Below are 7630 nucleotides of genomic sequence, written 5' to 3' on the forward strand. Positions count from 1 at the left end.
ATATTAAAATTATACCCCTCTCACTTTTTTTAATATTTCATTTTGGATGAAAAAAAAAATTTTTTTTTTTTTTTTTTTTTTTTTTTTTTTTGCCATTTTCCTTTTAAAGACAAGCCATGACCAAAATCAACAATTGTTGCTTTTGGTTTGGTTGGTAGACTCCTTTTCAGTTCTGCATGTGAATGTGGCACCCTCAACAAAGATATCATGGACAAGTCTTCTTGTGTTTGTCCGTTTTTTAATGGCTTTTGACTCTTGTGCAGTCTAACAGAGATCCCACAATGTGACATGGCTTATAACTGGAATCATGTTCATACAGTCTGACAAGCAACAATTGTAAACAACTACTGGTTTTCTCCCTATTAGTTAATATACAGCCTATTAAAATAATGCTGTAAATAAGAATGGAAAACAACTAAATCAAAAGAAAATCACCCCAAAATAAATCATAAATTCTCAGTCCCTTAACTGAGCAATATCAATGTAAGGCAAGACAAAGAAATAATACCCAACCAACCCCAATAACAATTCAAACAAACACCCAAATAATACAAATAAGAATACAATAAACAAACCAAACAATAACAAAACAAAGACACTTCAATCCAACTCAAAGGCGCGCTCACACACTCACACACACACACACACACACACACACACACACACACACACACACTCTCGCACACACACTCTCAGCTGTGCATTTTTAGAGTTTAGTTGCCGTGTTTCTGCACGTTGTTGTGTGAAGAACATGTCCACAAAAGGAGTTAATTCAGAGCCACACAGACACGTTCATGCATTCGGAGCATTTTGTGCAGATAGCCTACAAGTCGTAATATTAATGTTGTGTTGTATAAATAATGAAGCGTATTCAATATGAGATAAATGATGAGTTAAATCCCATTGATTAAAAACTTGCTGCTTTATTGTACTGGCCATCTTGAGCGCGCGCAGCTCAAAACAGACATGCAGAACATTAATAACTACTGTCATATACATAACGTTATAATGAGAGCACTATTGTGAAAAATGTTGCTTTTGTTATTTAAAGAGGACATTAGTATAGACGGTTCACAGCGTGCCTACACTCTGCTTATTACACACACAGGGACACACAGCAGCACACAAACCTTAAAAATTAAAGGATTGCAATGTAAAATATTATTATTGTGTAGGCTACATGTCATAATGAGCAGTCATTGCATGTATCAGAATTAGGCTACCTATTTGCTCGCGCAAGAGTAGCTCCGTTTCATCTCTGGAGACGCGTTCTGTCTTTGCGCATGCAAATTTCGCCTTGTAAATAGGAGAAAGGAAAACTTGAAATTGCATCATATGACCCCTTTAAGAGAATAGGGACACTCCTTTTAGACCATGCGCCGGGAGCGCAGACCGTTTTTCCCGTCGTTAAAATATCAAAAGTAGATTTGGACACGCCCTAAGTGCACCTGTGCCATGCGCTTTAGACCATGCGCTTAGATCGTCGAAATAGGGCCCTTAATGTTAACTATCTTTTAATAAAAACATAAAACATTATTTACCCCGTTAGTATCAGCGAGGCGTCCGTTACACATTTTCCCTGTGTTTTAACGTAATTATGACTGTCGAATGTCTGACATGACTCTTGGTAATGTATTTTGCCCCGCCCCCAAAACATATGATTCGACTATCAGTCGAATATCGGCAAGATTCGAAAATTCCGATTCGACTATGAAAATCCTTGGTCGGGGTATATATATTTTTTTTTTACTAAAAATTTACTCATAATAATGTGGACGTTGCCTCAGTGAGATTTGAATCAGAGCGTGGTACATTCAAATTGGGTCTAAGAGAAATCCATGTGCAGACAGTTCTGTAACACAGCAGGACAACCAAAATGCTAATTGTCACCACTCCACTGTGTACTCTGTTTTTTTCATACCATAAAAAGTATTAGTAAACCGCTTTCCAGTGCCACTCCCTTTGAAGGGTCCTAGTAGCGAGCAGGTCAAGGGGTGGGCAAAAGGTTTAGAAGAGAACGGGGTGAACAGCTGGTGGTGACAGCTCTACTGTGCCATTATGAACAATCTGTGTGTCTTGCTTTCTTAGCCCCCAGCTGTTTTGTTTACTTATGAAATGTGGATATGACCCAGCAAGTTATGCTTCTTTACAACAGTGGTCTCTGTGCGGCAGCGGTCAGCAGTGTAAACAACAACTTTAATGCTCCCTGATATCCCATCAACATCACATTCGTCAGCATACAAATATGCGGTGCATGGAGAGATGGACAAAGTACTGCGATAATAGGGAAGGGGGCATGTAAAAGTGGATGGAATAGATAAGAGGGCGTGTGGGGGATTTCCGCATATTAATCATGTGTTTTGCCTGCCCCTCCATGATTTATTCATGACAGCTGTTCCTCCTTTAGTGCCTACGGAGAATGTGAGGGTACTATAGAGGACATTATATATACTGCAGTGAAATGCAACATTCTGAAGTGGAATAGTTTCCACTGAAGCACAAACTCTCCAGCCTCCAGACCCAAGGGGAGACATTAGCAATCACCAGCACTGCATTTATCTACTGTTGACATTCATCCACTGCTTCAGTTTAGGGATCTTTCTGCCTCAAGACGCCAGTTGACAGTGTTTTTCTGTAATTACCATAAAAGTGCTGAAGTCCGAATACCAGGTGAATGTGATTTTGCTATGAGACAATTTACTGGATCAATGTTTTTTTGATGTTCATGCAAAAAAAAAGAAAAAAGAAAGTCAAACAAACAAATTAATTCCATTAAAGATGTAGATGAGTTTTCATCTTCTTTGGAACAGATTTGGAAAAATTTAGCATTGCATCACTTGCTCACCAATAGATCGTCTGCAGTGAATGGGTGCTGTCAGAACGAGAGTCCAAATAGCTGATAAAAGCACAACTTCAATCCATCAATTAATGACTTGAATCATGTCATTCACCATTTTAAACTATTGCTTAAGGTTAAAATAGTCCTCTATCCATAATATTTCTTTCTCCATGGAAAAAAAAAGTTGTCTCATCTGAATCAGGAGAAAAAAAAATATGCACAGATGAAACACTGTTTACAAGTGAAAATAGTCCAAAAGAGTTCTAAACAAATGGATGTTGGTGTCAGAGGACAACATGGCATGGACTTTTTCACCAGAGGAAATGCATTTATGGATTATGGACTCGTGTTTTGGCCATAATATTAAAAAGAAAATTAAATTTTTATAATGCCTTGATGGATTTGTTTCTTACAAACACACAGCTTTTCACTTTCACAAGCCGTTAACTGATGGATTTTTATTATTTTCTCTTAAATGAAACCATTAAACTCAGAGGGGAGTTATGTTGTTCAAGCCCCAAGCAATAACCCTACTAAACTACTTAAACTAAAAACTAAATGCTAACTAAATACTAACTTAACTACTACTACTACTACTACTACTACTACTACTACTACTACTACAAACAAACAAACAAACAAACTAAATAAGTAAATAAAAGTAGCTTATAGCCTTGCAAACCGAAAAATAAATAAATAAATAAATAAATAACCCCTTCATTGCACTTGCAACAAGGGAGCGCAAGCATAATACGTGACAAACAAATGTACGAACAAACAAACAAACAAATGAACAAGTGAATTAATCTGTAACACCTATTTGTGCTCTGAATTTTATTATCAGTTTCACACAAATAAATCAACATATTTTCATCTCAGTTTAAATCAATAATGTCATAATTTAAATTTAAATTAAACATAATACAATTATGTTACTAATTTAATTAAGTAGTCTCAAAGTGATTTTATATCACTGACATGATTATTATTTAAGCACATTACTCAATTATTATCTTCTGTAAACTAGCAAGCACAAATGAGAAAATATAAAATGTACCTTTTTACTATATTTAAAAACACAATGAAAAAACAAAGAAGAGGATACCAGTCAGGGCACTGACATTTGCACAGTAATTTCTCACTGATCAAAGCAACATACTTTGTTCTCTTATATAATACCATGTGTTACCCGTAGAATCTTTTTTTAAATATGTTTTTTTTCTGATGGTATATATCCAGAAAATTATGGTACATGGTTGGGTCAACAGTGATGGAAGCTAAGGTGGGCTTCCTACTCACAAGCCAGCACTTGACTGTCAAGTCTTGCTTTGGAGGATGGAGCCCAATTCCATCTGGCACCAACAAATGAAAAAGTCATGCTTCAGGTTTCGTGCTCTACGAGCAACTCCCACAAGATGACTGCTGGGATTAAGCTCTGCATAAGCAATAGTGCTATTATTTTTTTTTTTTGTCTGCCCAAGATTCCCACAAATCAATTGGTCTTGACTCTTTTGAATGACCCCTGACTTGGTGGGACAGCTTTATGGACATCACTTTAAACTCCCCTTTTCCCTTTACATCCATCGCGCTGGCATTTCTCATGCATTTGGACAGATGACTTTGAATGGGTTGTGACTCTGTCAGGAGGGGGCTGATCCCCAGTTCCCTGAGTGGTGACCTCATCTCAGTCTACAGCGACTGTGTGGCAGTCTGAAATGAGCTGAAAGGAAATAGAGAGCAAGTTAAAAAATCTTGTATTTCTACCAGTGATGTTCTTACCAATGCCAGTGAAATACCAATTTTAATGTTGCTCAACGAACTCCATACATAAAAGCTTCAAACCACTTATATTCTGTAGGATCACAGGGATGCTGGAGCCCAGCATCTCAGGCCACTGGCATGGGTCACCCTGGATGGATGGGCAATGTGTCACAGGGCTCATACACAGATTCACATCTACAGACAATTTATTGTGTCCAATTCACCTACGATGAAGATATTTTGGATTGTGGGGATAAGTAGAGCCTACATGGGGAAAGCACATGCAAACTCCACACTGAAAGGCCTCTTGTGGACTTTCTTGATGTAAGGCAACCATACCTCCCTTAAACAACTTTGATATCCCCCAGATATCTGTAGGAGTATCAAATATTCAATCAATCGATCGATCATCAATCAATCAATCAATCAATCAGTCAAATCTTCTTCTAAATCTTCATCCTGAAGTTTCTAATGCAGCCATATTATATTTAATTATCATAAATGCACTGGGCTGCATTTCCCAAAAGAATCGTAAGCCTAAGTTGATCGTAGCTCCATTGGTTTCAATGGGTCTACGATGTACTTAAGCTTATGATGCTTTGGGGAAACGTAGCCCAGGTTCGTAGTGCAAATAGTTTTACAGTTTTCTGCACTAATTTTTTCACTTTCTTCTTCTAGTTTATTTAGTTATTTACTTATAGCTCACAAATGCACATGAAGTAGTGTTGAAAAATACAACTGCAAATTGTACAACGTACAAATACATTTAGCAAAATGTCATCCCAAATATACATTGCATATACTGTATGTAGAGGAAGTGTATTATGATTTCGAAACCATCCTGCTATAAGTGACATTTGTATGCTTTGTTAAGCCTTGGAAAAATAATTGCTTCAAGAGTACTTGTAAAAGTTTGCTAGATTGTTAATAAATGTAGGCTATTTGCCAAGTGGAAATGAAGTGTAAGACATAAGATGAGGGATTGTGAAACTGTTTATTAATTAAAACCTTGATAATTGAAAATCAGCAACAATTCATCTTGAAAAGAAAGCATGATCAAATAATTATCGTCAGTGAAGTAAAATAGTTGAGATCAGCATGTTAGAGAATCAGGATCCGACAGGCGTGAAACTTCACATCAATCATGGCTCTGAACTCTTTTCACCTGTCAACAGCTCCCACCGCTCATTAGTATCAATTAACTGAAAAGCTTATGAATGAGGGGTGGGGGCATGAAGGCTGTTGGGAGGATTTCTGGGTGGTTGCTCAATCACTCAATGGTTTCCCATAATGTTCTGTCAATTTCCTCTTGTCTTCCTCTGCCCTGTCTTTGTTCACTTATTCCATTGCTGCCTTTCTATTTATTTATTCATTTATTTATTTAGCGGTCAAAGTTTGGAATAATTTTATTTATTTATTTAAGTTACCTAGTGGAGGCTGCATACCAAAGCAGTCACAAGGGTTTCCCCACTTATCAAGTACAATTTGCAACAACATGGCAACAACAAGAATTGTCTGTAATTTATACCCCAATGTCTCAGAGTAATATATGCAACATACACTTTGTCAATGTTGAATTTATCTTTATTCAAATTAAGAATCCTTTGTAAGCATCACAGAACACACTGGAGGCATTGAAGCCACATTAAGCCTGTAAAATCTGGCAAAAGTAGATGGGGTCTTCCATGTTGCTGCATCACAGATGTCAGATAGCTGCACACCACACAGAGGTGGCAACTGCACACACCGAATCAAAATAAATGCAAACATTGCAAGTATAAGAGACCTATTTCAAAAACATTACCAAAATAACAAAAAAAAGAAAAACTTAATTGTTCCAAACTTTTGACAACCAGTGTAGATTTTCACATTTGGTGGAAAATGCTTATGCAAACTTCACCGCATTTACTGTCGGTGCTTGCTTACTGCCCATATTACAGAAGCCCACTCCTGTACATGACTTGGGTTTGTTTTTTGAGGTAGCTGTACAACAGACATTTCAGGATGAGCTTTGTGCTAAATGTAAACATTTAGAAACATTTTCAGCTGCGCAGCACAAGCAATAGAATCTAGGTTGTGTTTTTTTTTTTTTGGACCGATGGTCACCTGCATCTAGGAGTATCACACAGTAAATGACAGCATGCAAATAAAGAGAACAAACATATTCATACCTGTAATATTGACAGAAACAGCTGAGGAGGAAAAAAATAGGGCAGGAGTGGAGTAGATGCAAGGATATCAGTGAGAGAGAGTTGCTGGTTCTGTGGAAGATAAAAGACATGCCAGAATGGTTTCCACCCTCTCTCTCTCTCCATATCCCATTTATCACCTCTTTGTGCCATTGCTCTGAGACGGGCTGTGTGTGAAGGAGTCAGGGGAGCTAATCGAATTCAAATCCCCTTTCTTGAAAAAGCCAAGTGGATCCTAAACCGAGGCTGGTGGTCAAAAGCTAATCGCATCAAATATAATAATAATTAAAAAAAATCCTTCTCTTGACAGTTGATAATAGGTGTGTTCCTCAACGGGAACATAGCAGGTGTTTATCTGACATATTAATATGAGTCTAAGCATCTTTCATGACATGAGGCACTGGTTGAGCAGGTGACTGCCTTTTCCTTGTCCTCTGGAGTTTAGTTTCAGTGTGGCTTTGGTTGCTTTTTCTGCACACTGTATGAGATAAATGTTTTCTTTATGAAATGAAAGTTAGATTTTTTTGAAAATTAGATGGGGCAGTGGTGGCTGGTGCTTTTCACAAGTGGGGAAGCACAGATATAAAATCATGTAGTATGGCAAAATATATATTATTATTTGTTTTATTTCTGTTTGTATATGCAATGTTGCTCCTAAAAGTGATAATGAAAAATCATTCTTAATTGAATAAAACTGTACGTACAGTGCCTTGCGAAAGTATTCATACCCCTTCATTTTTTTACATTTTGTTATGTTGCTGCCTTATGATAAACTTCTTTAAATTACTTTTTTTCCACATCAATCTACACTCCATACACCATACTGACAAAGCAAAAACAG

General features: G+C 37.2%; 1 protein-coding gene across 1 annotated transcript in view; it reads left to right on the top strand.

Annotated features, from left to right (window-relative positions):
- Nucleotides 1-7630, top strand: part of grid1b (glutamate receptor, ionotropic, delta 1b) — a 484036-nt gene that overhangs the window by 76609 nt on the left and 399797 nt on the right. The gene's annotated exons all lie outside the window — the stretch shown is intronic.

The sequence above is a fragment of the Sinocyclocheilus anshuiensis genome, unplaced genomic scaffold (genome assembly GCF_001515605.1).
Source record: "Sinocyclocheilus anshuiensis isolate Anshui unplaced genomic scaffold, SAMN03320099.WGS_v1.1 scaffold151, whole genome shotgun sequence".
In the NCBI taxonomy this organism is placed as follows: Eukaryota; Metazoa; Chordata; class Actinopteri; order Cypriniformes; family Cyprinidae; genus Sinocyclocheilus; species Sinocyclocheilus anshuiensis.